Raw genomic sequence first — 18,247 nt, 5'->3', positions numbered from 1 at the left:
GTCAAATGAGGGTCACACATATTCTATCTAACAAGAGAAAATATTTTATTGAAAAAACATGTACTTTTGGAGAGGGTACAGAAAAGGGGCAGTAAATATCAGGCTACCTCAAATTTCTGTACTGATTCCAAGTATATGACTCTGTATTTTATGGATGCCAAAAAGTTGGTATTTCCGAAATATTTCAAAAGTTTAGAAGGCCAACTAAAAAATACTTGAAAACTGGGATGTCCAAGGATGTATATGGCTCCTGGACCTATATCTCAATGTCCCATCACCTGTTATCTGTCTTTTTATGTACAAAGCTCAAGTTTCAAAGCTCTAACTAGCAGCTCTGAGCAAATGTCTTCCAAGTATGACTCTAGCCAAAACCTTTCTCTTTTTGCTAACTGACTGCTTGATTCACTTAGATGTCTCATCTACTCTGCCAGTAAAAAGATCATGGGGCAGGACAAACTAAGAGAAATTAGCAGCTCAATCGTAGTAGTAGAACAAGATAAGAACAGAACTGAGAGTTCGTGATAAATTCTCTACTTGCACTGCCCCCTCCAATCTCAATAATATCCCTTACAGGTGGGAACTATAAACAACTTCATTTCAGAGATGAGGAAACTGAGGCTTAGTGATTATGGAACTTGCTCAGGTCAAATAGCTAGTAAGTCATAAAGCCAGGATTTGAATTCTGAGGGTCTGATTCCAAAGCCCCAGCACCTGTACATGCTAAAACCCCAAGAAGAGATGAGATACAGATTCTGACAGGGAAGGTGCAGTCACTGGTCAATTCAAGAGGCATTTCCAGAGCACCACGTATGCGCTAGATACTGGGGAGAGAAAAAAAGATCTGGATTTAAATCCCTGCTTTACCACTTAATAGCTATGTAACCTGAGTAGGTCTCCAGCTTAACTCTCACATGATTCAGGAAAAAATAACATGCCTATATTTATACACATACACATGGAGACAGACAGAGAATATGAGAAAGCAAATGGGACAAGCACAATTGAGAATCTAGCAAAAGGGAATGGGAGGTCTTTGTACTGTTCATGCAACTTCTATATAAGTTTGCAATTAAATCAAATTAAAAAGTTACAAAAACTTTCACAGCAGTATCAAAACATAAAACTCTTGTGATTTTCTCTGGTAGTATTCAGCAGCTTAGGTTTAGAAGCAGAGTGTATAATTGGTAGAACTGGTCCAAGACTAGAAACTAAGAATACTGGGAAGAAAAGCCATTGAAGAGGGAACTGAAACCAGAGGAAAAGAAGAAACAAGATGTGTTGAGAGTGAAGGTCTTGATAAAGCTTAATACTAAATCTGTTGGGAAAAGGAGAATGAGAACTGGAATGACAGAGGCTATAGCCAGAAAAATAGCAGATTAGCATTCAATATTAGTGTAATTAGTTATTCAAGAAATGCAAATTAACCCCACAATGAGATATGCCACTCCACATCTCCTGACCATACCAAGTGTTGGTGAGGATAAAGAGAAAAACTCATGCATGGGAATATAAAAGACTACAGGAATGTATGAAACATTTTCCAGTCTTTTCAACAAATGGTGCCAGGAAAATAGGATATCCACATGCAAAAGAATGAAGCTGAACCCTTACCTTATACTACATGCAAAAATTAACTGAAAATAGGTCAAAGACCTAAACATAAGAGCTAAAACTATAAAACTCCTAGGAGAAAACATATGGCAAAAGATATAAACACTCAATTTGACAATGATTTCTTGGATATGACACCAAAAGCACAAGGAACAAAAGAAACATAATTTGGACATAATCAAAATTTAAAAATTTTGTCCATTAAAGGGCACTATTAACAGAGTAAAAAGACAACCCACAGAATGGAGAAAATACATGCAAATGATTTCTCTGGCAGGTGGTTAATATCCAAAATGTATAAAGAACTCCTACAACTCAACAACAAAAAACTCCACAAACAATCTAATCCAAAATTGAGCAAAGGACTCATACAGACATATCCCCAAAGAAGGTACACCTGTGCATGGCCAATAAGCACATGAAAAGATGCTCAAGATCACTAATCATTAGGAAATACAAATCAAAACCACAATGAGATACCACTTCATACCATTAAGATGGCTATTCTCAAAAAGTCAGTACGTTTTGGTGAGGATGTGGAATAACTGGAACCCTTGCGCATTGGTGATGGGAATATAAAATGGTGCAGCCTCCATAGAAGATAGTTTGGCAGTTCATCAAAAAGTTAAATATAGAATTATCATACGATCTGGCAATTCCACTTCTGGGTATATACCAAAAAGATCTGAAAGCAAGAACTAGAACAGATATTTATATACCGATGTTTTAGTAGCAAAACTCACAATAGCCAAAAGGTAGAAACAACCCAAATGTCTGTGGATGGATGAATGGACAAAGGACAAACAAAATGTGATATATATGTGAGAAACACACACACACACACACACACACACACACGCACACAGCGCACAGTGGAATATTATTTAGCCTTGAAAAGGAGTGAAATTCTCATGCATGCTACAAGATGAATGAACCCGGAAGACATGCTAACTGAAATAAACCAGACACAAAAGGATACTGTATGAGTCCATTTAAATACAGGGGGAAAAAAAGGAAGGGGACCAAGCTAATGACAGATGTTGTAACTTGGATATACCTCAAAAACATCCTAGGTTAAAGTAGTGAAACTCAAAAGACCACATATTCTATGATTCGATTTATACGAAATGTTGAGAGCAAATCTACAGACAGAGAGTAGACTATTGGTTGGTAACCCAGGACTGGGGTTGGAAATAAGACCATTTAAAAACAGGCTCAAGGGACCTTTTTGGAGTGATATAAATGTTCTAAAACTGGAGTGTGGTAGTAATTAAACAACTCTATAAATTTATTTTAAATTATTGAACACTTACTAAATGGATGAATTTTATGGTGTGTAAATTATACCTCAATAAAGAAAAACATTTTACTTACCAAACTGGCCATCACTAAAAAATGAACATACCTGCTGGTTTATCACGTAGATAAACTAGCCTTTATATGCCTTCTTGGTGAGAATAACTTTTCTCTAGAACAAGTTAAAAATGCACATACACTTTGATCCAAAATCCCACTTCTATGAATTTATCCTAAGGACATAATCATGGCGGCACTGTTTCTAACAGTAAAAAAAAAAAAATCAGTCCCAAAGTAAAAAGGATAGAAGGTTGGTTAAACAAAGTCTGGTGCTTCACACAACAGAACACTATGGAGTCACTAACAATGATGTCATCACTTACAAGATTTATATAAGCATCTTTAGTGGGAGGGGCTGTTTCCTTTAATGCTGTATCTTTAGCAACTGGCACATCTGCCTAACACATAGCAGGCATTCATATATTTTGAGTGAATAAAGAATAATTACACAGAAAGATTTCATAATAAACCCTAAAATCACACACACACACACCATCTGGGTTTTTACAACAGTATTTACATATGACTTCTCATTCAAAAAAATTAGGAACATACATGTGTAGAGGATATCCATTTTCACCTCTAGGTAGCTAGATTATGAGTGATTTTTTTGGCCTATCCATTTCCTAAATTTCTAGTAATTACCATGTATTATACTTTAATACTCAGAAAAAAATTTTGGGGTGGGACTGTTTCAAGCAATGATAAGGTCTTAGGCTTGATCTTTGGAACAGACTGCTAAAGCTCTGTGGAGACAGAAGTCAAGGGAGTTATAAAAAATTTGTTAGAAATTTATTTATTCAATAAATACAAATTAAGCACTTAAATGTTCCAGCCACTGTTCTAGGCTCTGAGGATAAAGGAATACATTAAAAAAACCCAAATCTCTGCATTCATAGAAGTGGTAACTCATTTGGATGGCTAAACGGGATAAAAAAAGAATATAAACCAGGTGCCAAAATCCTCAATAAACAAAAGGATAATGTAGAGAAGATAATGGACTGGAGAAGTAGCCATGATAGAAGGATCACAGGCTTTTCACCTCGAAGAGCAATGGGACAAAGGGAGCTAGAAAACACAGCCCTCACTCCCCTCCTAGAGTATGGAGGAATCAACAGCCACCACTTGAGAAGACCACAGGAAAGTGGCAGCCTTTGGGAAAGCTTCAGTTAGGGCAGGTAACAAAGGAATATTCTGTGAAGAGTTAAGTATCTGAAACAACTAACATGTCTTTCAGTAGGGAAATGGATTAATATACTGTAGTTTATCCACACAATGGAGTATTATTCAGTGTTAAAAAGAAATAAGACATCAAGTCATGAAAAGACATGAAGGAAACGTAAACGTGTATTACTAAAAGAAAACAGCCAACATGAAGATGCTACATACTGTGTGATTCCAACTATGTAACATTCTAAAAAAGCAAAACTATAAAGACAGTGAGGAGGTCAGTGATTATCACGGATGGAGGAGAAGGAAAGGATAAACAGGAGGACTATAAAGGATTTTTAGGGCAGTGAAATACTCTGTATGATACTATAATGATGCATACATCTCCTTATACATTTGCCCAAATCTATAGAATATAAAATACCAAAAGTGAACCCCAATGTAAACTATGGATTTTGGGTGATAATGATGTGTCAATGTAGGTTCATCAATTTTAAAAAATATACCACTCTAGTGAGGGGTACTGATAATGGGGAAGACTATGCATGTACAGGGACACAAATGGCACACAGGTACTCTGTGCCTTCCTCTTAATTTTGCTGTGAACTTAAAACTGCTCTAAAAAACATTAAGACTTAAAAAAAAATGCGTCTGATACAGTGTTTAGTACATGAGTTATAATTATTAAATTAATCCTCTTAACACTGTTGTCACCATTTCTCTGCATAGAAGACTTTGATAGTTCACCACTACTCATAGACACTTTATTTTCACATCCAGAGTATATCCTCCATGCCTCTTAACCACCTGAAGAATCCTAAGAAAAGTTGGAGCTTACTGGAGAAGTGGAAAATTACATGGCACCTGCTGAACCAAGAAAACTTGGGTGGGAACACCCAAGGTCCCACTCTTTACCATTCTTTACACTTTACCAGTTTAGGGTTCTCCCTTTTCAGGTGACTAAAATAAAGCTTTTGACCTATATCCAAAATAAAAATGAAAAAATTTTAACAAGAAGGCGGCAGCAGCTCTATGTGGCCCAGGCAGTCTCAAACATATGTAACCTTCAAGGGATGTCTCAGATTTTACTTTTGCTAATTTCCTGATTATCCTAGCTTACAGTGATCTTTCTCCCTGCTGAGCTTTTACAGCCATCATTTTTAACAAACCAGTTTGGCACTCAGTATTATACAATACTGACTTGTAGAACAGGAAATATTCATATGCCCCAACTTCGTCCTTCAGGAAAGGACCAGTCTTTCAGCACTTTACAGATTCACCTGATTAACCTCTACACACACAGCTAAGAATTTGCTTATTGAAACACTTATTTTAGGCAATTAATGAGACCTTTTCAGTGTAGGTTTTCATTTTAAATACTCTGCCAAGAATTATTTTTCCTACTAAGAGTGAACATATTTTATAAAGTTCTATAGATATTAAGATTTGGTTCTCACTGAGAAGAAGCACATTATATATTTTAAGCAATAATCTAAAATTTTAATTTATCATTCTATTTATCAAAGCTAAGTAATAACATTATTTTCAATTTTATGTTTTATTATTATTATACAAATATATTATTATAACATTTAAAGTCTACTAAAAGAGCTGTTGACATTTTTATTATTTAAAAAAAAGGCAAGAGATTACTCTGGATAGTAAATATGCCAAATTAAAACCTGAGAGTAGCAATGGCATTTTCTAACTGTAAAATACTTCAATGGTAAAAACAAAAACTTCTGCTTTTATAATGGGCAACCATGGTTTTTATTAAAAGTTTATAGTTACATTAACTTCTAATCATAGTTAAGAATTTAAACCCTTCAAAGATACCAATATTTACCTATATTTTCAAAAGCTCTATCCATTTGGTGTTTTTCTTTTAACATCAAGTTTCTTTCACAGCTCTAGATAAAAAGGGTTTTGGGGGGAGGTTTGTCCAATGGAAGTCTTTTGCCTTAAAATATGTTGGAGGGAAACAGTGGAGAGAGATAGAAGAAAGAAACAAGATATTCGAAATGAAAATGATTCCAATTCAACCACCTCTCAGTTTACCTCAGTTTTCTTTCTAGATATGATTAGCTGCAGTATTTAACTTTTTTGATGATTTGATGTGAAAAAATATATGTAGCCTATTTCTCTACCTATAAGTTATTCACAGGTAGATGCTTTATACACCTGGATGCAAAAATTAAGGTCCTGGCTAATAGATATTTAAGTAGGTCATTAGCATTTCAAATAGCTCAGATAAAGTGCTTTCACACTTTCCCTAATCTTTCTCTTACAGAGCCTGGTCTCAAAGCTTTTATTAAACATGAGGAATTCCACAGCTTTGAAATTCAAAACTAACCACATATGAAAAACTACCTTTATTTTCAATGTCTCATTCTTTTATCTTACATGCCAGGGATGCCAAAATGTCTTTTTTTTTTTTTTAGAATGTTTCAAAAAATTGTCAGAAATGCTTCTTTGAAAATATATGTTTTCCTTAAAGCACTTTTAAGGCTTAGGCAACAAGTTTGAGCATGTCCTAGAAGGAGAAACTGCAAATAGCTGGTTAGAGGGTGAAATGGAGGGGGAGAGTGAGGGGGGATGGCGAAGTAAGCCAGGGTTAGCTTAGGAAGGTACACGGCTCAGTGGTTAAAAGAAAGGACTTTGATCTGACAAACTTCAGTTTAAAGTATGCCAACCACTTACCAGCTAAGGCGACTCTGGACAAATAAGTAAGCATTTCTAAATCATCTCACTTGTTAAATGAAAGTAACAACACTTCTCCTTAAGGTTGTTTGGCGATTACCTCAGAGAATGCTTAGCACAGAATTAGATGGTATTATTATTCACCCTAGGCAGTTAAGAAAGTTCAAAGGGCAATAAGGAATCACTAAAGAATTTTAAGTAGAGAGACAGACGTGACTGTATAGTGAAGAACGTATTACATACAGAGCCAAAACTGGGAGTGAAGATCAGTCAGGATGCTGTTTTAGTAATCTAAATGTGAAACCACAGCATGACCTATGTTAAGACAGTGAAGAAAAAAAAATGGATGGATTCTAGAGTTCCTACGGATTTAAAATTGATAGGAAGTTGTGGCTAATTGGGAATGACACCTGAGTTCTGGCTTGGATGGTAGCACACCACCCATTTACTGTGACAGGAGGGAAAAAAAGAGTTTGAGGGATACTGTTGGGGAGGACAAAGTAAGCAGTTAAGTTTAGCTTTCTTGAGTTTAATATAGGTATGGAAGAAACACTCATGAGCTGAGTAAATAGGGGTCTTAAATACAAACAAAAAATTGGGATTTAAGATACGAATCTCGGTCATTCTGCTGCAACATGGATGGACCCAGAGATTGTCATACTATATGAAGTAAGCCAGAAACAGAAAGAAAAATATTATATAATACCATTTATATGTGGAATCTAAAAAAAAAAAAACAAAAATGAACTTATTTACAAAACAGAGACAGACACACAGAATACAAACTTATGGTTGAGGAGAGGCTCAGAGGGATAAATTGGGAGTTTGGGATTTGTAGGTACTAAATATTATATATAAAACAGATAAACAAGGTGCTATTGTACAGCCCAGGAAACTATATTTAATACTTTGTAATGGCCTATAATGAAAAAGAATATGAAAAGAAATATATGTATATAAATGAATCATTATACTGAACACTAGAAATTAACATAACATTGTAAATTGACTATACTTCAATTAAAAAAAAAAGACACCAATCCCAGACTCATTAATATATATAGGGTGTTGACTGTAGAACTGGAGATTACCCAATAAATATAGAGTGAGAAGAGTACTAAGGTCAGAATCCTATGAAATTCCAATACTTAATGGTTGTAAAGAAGAAACACTCGTAAGGACAGAGATAACAAACAGAAGAAAGCCCAGGCATGTCAATAAACTTATGGGAGGAGTTTCAAGAAATAAAGAATAGTCAACAGTGCTAAATTCTACTGAGAAATCAAGTACTCACAAAAAACCATGGGCAGGGGGCAGTACTCAATCAAGGTGCCTATTTGAGGAGGAAAAAAAAGGTATAAAGAGAGAGAGATGGATCTGGTCCCTTCTACCAAAACATTACTAACCACAATAATGTTTTGAGTTCATTTTTTTCTGTTGACATACAAATGCAGAAAGTTAGATTCAGACAGAGAGTCAGTATACACATATTTAATGTTAATAAATCAGCATTCCTAAGTAATCAAACTCCTAAAACATTTACCTACTTTTATAAAGAAGCCATACAGGAAGAACACTGCAAAACTGTAAAGTCCCCTACTATACAGAACAAAGAGAACTTGTAACTACTAAGCCACTGTTTCTAGGTTCTTTCAAGTTTTACCAACTTAATGCCCATTAAAATTTTTCCTTATGTCATTTAGAAAAAAAAAAATCACTGTATTCCCCTTGAATGGAAACTAACAGAGACTTTGAATGCATTTAGAATCCCTACTCTAGATTACTTTTTTCTCCATTCTAAAAGAAAAAAAAAGTTATCACTGTTATCTTGCCTCAATGCTAGGTCATTTAGAAATGATTCTTCTCCCTATAGAAAACCGGTTTCTACCCTCTGAATGAAACCAAGGTACTAAAAGGATACTCCCTAGTTCTGTTAACCAGAGACCATTACAGTAGACTTACAGCAGAGAAACAATGAAAGATTATCTGTTCGCAAAGTTCTAACGTTCCCAGAGTACTAGAAGGGAAGGTAAGTATCCATTAAAATGTAATCTACAGCCAAATTTGAAATAACTTTCACTGAAACTGTTCTATTTAAAATTATCTTCATCTCTACCTGGCAGCAATAAGATGAATCCGTTAAGAAGAAAATTAAATACATCTTCTCAAATTCAGAGCAAAGGAAACGTAATATAAATATTTAAGCACCAACATAAATTTTAAATATTCAATTGAAACTCAAACAGTTGTTCTATTCATGAATAGATTATCTATCCAACAAATTTAAATGCATAGAAAATATATTTCATAAGAATTATTTCACTAATTAAAAGTGATGAGTTTTAACTTTTTTCTCTTCTATTCAAAATGTTAAAACCAAAGTATCTGGAAAAATCAAACTCTTAAGCCGTGACAAACAAAACAGACATTAAAAAAAAAAAACTCTAAAAAACTTCCCCAAAACAAACACCATGACCAACATACCAACAGTAGCTCTGAAAGTTAGAGATACTAAGTTTATTACCAAAAATTTACAGAGTAAGTTATTTAAACTGCAAAATGGGCAAGACTATTCAAAAATTATACATGCTCAACTACTGGCTGCATCAGTGACAGCTTAACCCATGACTTATCATTGGATTGGCTCCCACTTACAAATTAAAATTAGAATTTTTAAATGTCTTGAATTTTTCTTTAAAACAATTTTTTAAGTTTATTCTCGAACATTGTTAAGTTTGTTTAAGTTTGTATCCTAAACACTTACAGCCTTTTCTATTTAACATACTAATTGGCAAGAGTATACACAATTACCAGTTATTGCTGAACAAATGCTCTTAAAGACAAACAGAAACAACGCAGGTCTAGTAACACACTGTGTGTGGGAAGTTTCATTACTTTCAACTAAAAATCTATGAAATACTGAAAAGGTGCTGATATGCCATTTAAAACCTAGGTCTATACATACTAATTGTTTCTATATTGTACTTAAAAAAAATCAGAAATGCACAAAAAGTGACAAAGGCTATTCAAACTTGTTCAGCCTCCTCTCTAAAAATGTTTCTGATATACCTTCTTAGAAGAAAGTGTATCTTCTGGTATGTGTTTACCATAAGAAATGTACTGAGAAAAGCTGGCGTGAACAACAACGCCAATGTAAAATATTAAGTCTTGTACTTAACTGATAGCAATACATATAAGTGATACACATATAAGTAACCAACAAAGATAAAATTTTCACTTAAGTGGGTAAACATTTTCCCAGTTTCCTTCAGCTGATTTTAATGTCCAGAAAATGGATTTAGAGCCACCTACATTTTGGAAAATGGAATTTAAAATAGGCTATTAGTTTAGGTAAAAACTAATCAACAAGTCAGAGAGCTTCAGAGGCATACTTTAATATAACACTTAAGAGGCTACGCATTAGAGAAATTTTGAAGCACATTCTTCTGGTGGCAATATAAACTGGAATAAACTTTTGAAAAGCAATTTGGCCATTGAAGTGTTTATATCCTTTGATCTAAGTAAGTCCACACCAGAGGATTTTTCCAAAAGAAATCAAGAGGAAAATGTTTCAAAATTTACACAAAGAAGTTAGTTCAATGCAATACCATGATGTGGTGAAAAATAAGGAACAATCTAAATGTAACACAGGCAAAAAACTAGGTAAATTAAAGTCCCATTAACCTAACCCATATAGCAAATGAAATGAAAACAATTTTAATAACAGATGATACACTTTAATGTAAAATATGAAACTGTACTTATTTACAATTACGGAAAAAATACAAGAATATGGTAAGGTACAGAATGGAAGAGGAAAAAAATAAGACTACCTCACAATGATCTTCTTGTGGATATCAGGGTGACTTTTCCTGATTTTACTATTACAGTAGTGCTTAAGCAATAGATGGAACAGAAAAGCTTTAATTTAAAACCTTTTGCATGAACTGGAAGAAGCAGCACAGCAAATACAAGTATACTGACTGAAATGCTCAGGTGGCATTTGGACTGATTATTGAAATTATTCTATTATTAATTTCTACGAGATCAAAGAACAATATAAAGAAAAGACCCTCTAAAGAAAAATTCTGGCAATGAAACATAGTACAATTATTTCATAAGTTTAAGAAATGTCAATGGATTCATATATACTTTTTAAAGTTTTGGTAGCCTACCTTTAACATATGAATCCATTTATTTCCTGTTTCAAAGGGTGTTAATTACTCTACCTATACCTTTGAAAGAAATCAAGATTGAAAGGAAAAAGTTACCTTGTTCTATATAAAATAAATCAATGATCTTTTTTAAAAACAAAACTAAAATTATCAGCTTATTAAAAATGCCAACATATCTCTAAATTTAAAATATACTAAAGTTTAAAAAAAGGGGAGGTGTCTTGGGGGTAAAAAAGAAAATTAAACCGTTGGCATTTCAATTCTTTAAAAAGAACAAATTTAAGCCTACCACATCTATCTTTTAGCAACTTAGTAACATTTTAAGTTTAAGGAAAATGACATATCAAACAGAGTTCTTCAAGATGTCATTTATAAAAACTGACAAATGACTCCTCAAACATTCAATCCAAGAGAAAAAGCCCGTTACTGGAGATGATTTTTATTCGAGCATTTTTTAATGACACTTAAATTCTGAACTGAAAATAATGATACAGAAAGTCAAGTTTGATTCTCTGAACACCTATTTCCTGTCCAAACAGCCCTTTTGTTCTGCTTCCCTGCTTAATTTTAATGTTCGGTTTGCATCAGAAAATAACAACAATGACAAAACCTAGTATACACAGAAGCATAAAGGAGCAAAAGTGTAAAATAAAGGATCATTAAAAGATTAGAACAAAAATCCTACCAACAAAACCTCCACAATTTTCTGTTTGCTTCACCTCAGATTAACTTCACTTGAAGCTGTACTCCAAAGCAACCAAACCTGAATACCAAGCTCCACCTTCTCCAATTCTAGTGGCTGAAGAGTAAAATCTCCTCCCTATTAGTGAAACTGAAAATTGTGATTGGATACAGCTAATATCCATTATTTTAAAGAACTTTTCCTTGCTAGCAGGTTAGGTTAAACACACTAAAACCCCTTGGATAAGCTGGTTTCTTAAAGAAACAGTAGGTTATGTTTCAGTTTTCCCATCATATACTATTTGCTTACTCTTTTGTCTAGGTAAAAAATAAATAAACCAAGTAACAGCAATGAAAATCTCACAGAAGAACTGTTAATTTGCAGTTCAGTGACCAATTGTTAAAAATACCATGCTTTTAAACCAAATCACTTGATATTTTCACAGAGCCATGAAGGTGAAGTTATGGTTTATAAAGACAAGACTCTTTTCAATAGAGTTCACATTTTGTATGAAAATTTTAAAAATGGCATCAGAAAACCCACTGCAAAATTTTGCCAGGAAGAATAAAACAGTATTTTCTCTAAGACAAACATAAGACCACAAAACTCAAGTGAAAATATCCAGCACTAAAATACTGAATGCAAAAGATTCATTTCTACGCTATCAAATTAACTGATACTTGTATGTTCTCAGTACCACAAAAGAGTAAAATTTTCAGTGACGTTAAAGATTGATATTTCTATTTAAAACTGGAGAAAAAATGAGGCAGAAATTATTGTTTCTATATCACCACATTCTCAGGTCTGACGTCGTGAGTGTTTTGAAAGCTTAATGCTTATCCTTTGCAAATGGGTATCAATGAAAGGAAAAGGCAACTTGTTCTAAGTTCTAACATGTTCAAGTATAAAGTTTGGGATGGTTTAAGTTCTTTTTTAAAAAATTGTTGCTTTTTACAAGAGAAAGGTGGACACTATTTTACACTCTACATAAGTATTATTTTAGGGAGGCATGGGAACCCTAAGGTACAGCTGAAGGTTATACTCCTCTTAAAATACTAAGTTATGTTAAATGTTATTTCTACTACAGAGGTTCTAAAGAGATTCTGACTTTTCAACAAAAAAGATCTACAGTCACTTTGTATATTACTAAATTTGCTGTATTTTATTATGTTTATTTTAATTAGAACTGTTTATATTTTTAATAGCTTGGCCCATTTACTATTACTCTGACATTAATCATTATCTGATTGAATGGCATTTTGATAATATTCACCTCTACCAATGATTGACCTATTTATAAAAACAAATTCAAAATTATAGCAAATTAGGGTAGCTCCTTCCTAAAATATACTTTCAATAATTTAATATGAAAATTTCTAATTTAAATTTATTTTCTAAATTTAAAATCCTACAAGCATTTTTTCTCAAAGAAAATTCATATAGTAGGAGAACATAAAGCCAACAAACTTGTTTTGAATACAAAGAGAAGCTTTTGTAAGAAACTAAAAATTCACATAATTGCAACTGGACATGAATATGGAATAATACCCCGCAGAAGCCCAAACAGCTGCATAAGCTATTATGCCTTTTAAGTGGACAAATTGAAAGAGCCAATTCACAGAGGTCTAGTCCCAAGATCCTTTGCAAGGATTCACAGCTTTGAATGCTCAGTACTTCACGAGTCAAGTTCAGGTTTTCCTCCCACTGAGTGGACACTTGCAAAAGGACACTGGCAGCAGAAGAGGTACAGGAGCAAACAACAGGAGAAATACATAATTTGCGTTACAGCATAAAACTTGAGTTACACTATAAAACAAGTTTTAGGTGGCCAAAATTTTTACAAGGTTACAGAAAAACAGATGGCAAACATTTTAATCTTAAAATCTGGCAAAATTAAAATTAGTAGACAGTTATGGGAACCAAATGAACCTTTACTCTAACATCAATTTTTCACGACAAAGTTAACCATTTGTGTAAAACAAACATATAGTACATACAGTAATCCAATGCCAAGACCACTATCAATCTATAACCAAAAGAAAAAGAAATACAGACTTAGTTAGATTGTTCAAAGATCTCCAGGGCCTACTTGAAAGAACTTCAAGTTAAGAAATTTCATTTTAGATGGCTCACAGGTTAAAATCGTTCCTCTTCTAAATCAGTAGTAGAAGAAAACAACAGCAAAAATAAAAAGAAAGCAGTACCACAACTGAGATTATTTGAAACAATATTGCTTCAGAGGAACAAGGAGGCTGCAAAGCTTCAAGGCTCCCTGATCACATGTGACAATACCACTTTTTGAACATCAAGTATTCAAAGGACATATTGTATATTTTTTGTGGTAGTTCAGCGGCTTCCCCAAACTTATCAACTGAAAACAATTCAGAAGAGAACAAGCCACTGAAAAACTTGGTTTCATTTCATTTTTTTATTAAAAAGACCCTACATAAAGAATCAATACCTATACTATTAGGAATAACTTTTGGTACGTACAGAGAGTACAGGGTGAAAATGTCCTTGGAATTTTTAAGGACTAAAATAGCTCAAACTATCCTTCCTACAACAGAAATTAATCCTTGGTAGTATCCCTGGGCACTTCAGGTAGTTTAGGGAATAGTTGGTGAAAGGACCACCCTGATATTAGCAAAACATGACTAGGGTCACTGAGCGTAAAGTCTGAAAACCACCAACTGACGGACAAAAAAAATGTTTTTTAAATATTTTCCTGACAAATACACAGTGTCTACAAAAGTGAGGTATGTATTTGAGTTTGCTGCTCCTGATGAGTATCTTCTAACTCGTTAAGGGAAAAAAAAAAAACCACAAGATGAGTATTAGGGGAAGTGGGAGGGTGGTGATGGTCCATTTAGCAAATACTAAACACGAAGGAAACTTTAAAGAAACCAATAGATTAAGAAAGCATAAACCAAGCTGACAGAAGAGATATCATTCCTTAAGGTAGTAAATTGCTCTTAAATCTAAGGGAATAAACAAGGTCACCAATAAATGTAAATTAAAACGGAACAGAAAAAATAATATTGAGACTGAAGCATAAGTAAAGGAAAAAGCATTCATTTAATAGTCAAATGTTTAAATAGTCATAAATTTTCATGTGTCAAATAACACACAATAGATCACCTACGTAAACTGCTGGACACAGAAAACTGACAGAGAACAGATTGGCAGATTTTAAATTCCCTCTCTTTACATGCCTAAGCCAGAAAAAAATAACCAAAAGATAAAAAGATGATGCACAGCGACTAGTTAATAAGGTTATTTTTTTATACAGTTATCAAAAGAAAAGCTTTTCTCAACAGTCATAGAAAAATTTTTTAATTATTGTCATGAGGAATACCAACAATTTTAAAAAGCAAAATCTGAACAGGTAGAGTTCTTTGACAATTATACAATAACATTCAAAGCCAACAGAAAAGTTTACTCCTTCATCAAACTTTTCAAACACCTACTATATGCTGGGCACTAGCTACTGTGGTGAACTTTTGGATGCCAGTGTAGACCAGTGCTGTCAAGCAGAAATATAATGAGAGCCACGTGCAATTTTCAATTTTCTAGTAGCCACATTACAGCAGTAAAATAAAGTTAACAGGGATAATAGATCAATTTAAAAAATACTGATTACATATTGAAGTAATGCTATTTTCCAGTTTTGTGTTAAATAAAATGTTTTATGTTAAATAAAATCAATAATATGTTTTATTAAAATAAATATTTTAAAAATTGAGCTATTTTTCCTGTTTTGTACCAGAAATCAAGTTCATATTTCACTTATAGCACATCTCAATTCAGACTTGCCGTATTTCAACAGCCAGATGTGGCTACTTAAACTTAAATAAAATACTGAAGCTATTAGCCACATGATTACTTATAAATTAAGATAAATTTCCATCATTGCAACAGACTCTATCTCTGCTCTCCATTATAATATAGTCACTAGTCACATGTGGTTACTGAGCACCTGAAATATGACTAGTAAGACCAAGGGTACACATTTTTAATACTAAATTTTGGTAAATTTATAGTCACAAGTGGTTAGTACCTACCAGATTGGAAAGCATTAGCTCTAGAAGAAAAAGATGTTGAAACAAATCACAAGCCAATTAATGAATCACAGTTGTTACAAGTATTTATAAATAAAGAAATACCCAATGTGAAATGAGTAAATAAAGCCAACATAAGAACTTAACTTCTTTTGCCAATATTAAGGGTTAATCCATCAAAAAAATCACAATTAAGCAAAAGGGAACAGCACATGCAAAGATTCTGAGTGGGAGAAAAGAGAAAATACAGTAGAAATAAGGAAGGAAAATACCAAGGAGTAAAATAATCAAAGTTATTTGTAGGAGACTGATTTGGATCACAGAATATAAACAGGATAGGAAGATGGCGGAAAAGTAGAAAGCAGCCTTACCACCTGGAAATAGTAAGTCTCCCAAATAAGTCTTGCAGTAAACCTTGTCCCACTCTCCTCACTCAGTAAACTCCAGTCATCCCAATCTTCAGTCAAATCCTAAACCAAGCCAGGCACTTTTTGCCCCCTTTGTGCTAGCAGCTCTCTTCACTTAGGAAACTTCCCCCAGCACTTTCTCGATCTCAGTACTCAGAATCACAGCTCCACATTTTCTACACAGGACAAGCTGTGGGGCAGTAATCCAACTGGAAGACAGGGGTGGGACGGGATGGGGGTGGGGGTTTGAGTCTGTCTGCAAGGCAATTTTTACAAAAAATTTTACAGAAGAAATTCAGTGTGTGTGTTTTCTAAAATTTCTGACAGACTGGGGAAAAGCTAAAGAAACTACCCAAACATACCTTAGCACCATCACTAACTTTAAATGTTAAATCCTCAGAGTGACAGTCTCAGAACATCCATCCGGCACCTTCCAATCTCTATCAGCACATACTATTCTTTTTTTACTAGCACTTGTCAAAATCTGAAAAATCTTTACTCACTGGTCTGTTAATAGCCTAGCTCTTTCAATAGACTGTAAATTCCATGAGAGCAAAGACCCTGTATCATTCATTGTTGTATCCTTAGCACTTAGCACAATGTTCAACTAGTATGGAGCAGTGGTTGATAAGAATGAAAACTGCAACTGCAGAGATTTTAATAAAAATATTACATGTCAAAATTCAAGGAATAGCTAAAACTAGGCTCAAAGAAAAACTTAATGGCATTAAAAAATTTTCATTATACAACATAAAACATTAAGTATAGAAATGATACAATTTTTTTTAAAATCTGAAACTTCAAAAACAACCTGAAGATCCTAAGCAATCAACTAAAAAATTCGAAGACTAACGAAGCAACAATCAACTTGCAGGGAAAAAAGGGAAGGGAAGACTTAACAATAACAAAACGAAAACACATTATTACTCTCAGTTACTAAAACAATGTGCACTGATATAGAATCACTGGTATTGAATAAAAGCTAAGAAGAACCAAATATATATGTATTTAGTACATGATAAAGGTATGAAATTCAGATAAAAAATGTTCATATGCTTTGACTAAGCAATTTTAAGACTGAATCCTAAAGAAATGAGAAATACAGAGAGATTAGCTCTTAAATATATGCACCCCAATGTTCACAGCAGCACTGTTTACAATAGGAATGATATGGAAACAACCTAAATGTTCATTGACAGATGACTGAATAAAGGTTGTGGCGTATATAAACATAAACTCAATAGAATACTATTCAGCCATAAAAATGAATAAAATAATGCCATTTGCAGCAACATGGATGGACATGGAGATCGTTATTCTAAGTGAAATAAGCCAGAAAGAGGAAGAAAAATACCATATGATATCACTTATCTATGGAATCTAAAAAAACAAACTTATTTACAAAACAGAAACAGACTCACAGACATCACAGGAAGGGATAAATTGGGAGTTCGAGATTTGCAGATACTAACTACTATATAACAGATAAACAAGGTTCTACTGTACAGCACAGGGAACTATATTCAGTATCTTGTAGTAACCTGTAATGAAAAAGAATATGAAAAGGAATATATGTATAAGTATATATAACTGAAACATTGTATTATACACCAGAAGCTGACACAACATTGTAAACTGCCTATACACTTCAACTAAAAAAAAAATTTAGCTCTCAAGATGGTCTTCACCACACTTAATAGTGAAAAAAAGGACAAACAAGTTACACACAATAGGTGACTAGTTAAGTTACAGTACTTTCATGAGATGAAATGGTATGTACTTTTTAAAAATTATATTTTAATATATGAGGATCTAATAGTAAACATGAGGAAATCCCTGCCCTCAAGTAGTTTACATTCAAGCAGGGGATACAGACAATAACCAAATAAATCATTTCAGATGACAGGTTCTGTCTGTCTGAAACGAAGAAGCGTTAACACAGTCATCAGGGAAGATGGTCTGAGAAGACATTTCAGAAGGAATGACATTTGAGCAAAACATGATTGAATGTTCCAGGAAGAAGGAACAACAACTTTAAAGAGAACTCAGCTTGGCATGCTCATGAACCCCCAAAGACAAATATTGCTG

The 18,247-nt window shown here is 33.6% G+C and overlaps 1 protein-coding gene across 5 annotated transcripts in view; it reads right to left on the bottom strand.

Moving 5' to 3' along the window:
• The window catches only part of ZFAND6 (zinc finger AN1-type containing 6), a 57,283-nt gene that overhangs the window by 35,471 nt on the left and 3,565 nt on the right, over positions 1 to 18,247 (bottom strand). The window contains exon 1 of one of the 5 annotated variants that reach the window (XM_006189616.2): positions 11,698 to 11,758. The exons of the other annotated variants lie outside the window; for them this stretch is intronic. The gene's annotated coding sequence lies outside the window, so the exon portion shown is untranslated. Of the gene's footprint in view, positions 1 to 11,697; positions 11,759 to 18,247 lie in introns of those variants that run through there. 5 annotated transcript variants of the gene reach the window in all.

This window comes from Camelus ferus, chromosome 27 (genome assembly GCF_009834535.1).
Source record: "Camelus ferus isolate YT-003-E chromosome 27, BCGSAC_Cfer_1.0, whole genome shotgun sequence".
Lineage (NCBI taxonomy): Eukaryota > Metazoa > Chordata > Mammalia > Artiodactyla > Camelidae > Camelus > Camelus ferus.
This window is presented reverse-complemented; position numbering and strand designations above follow the sequence as displayed.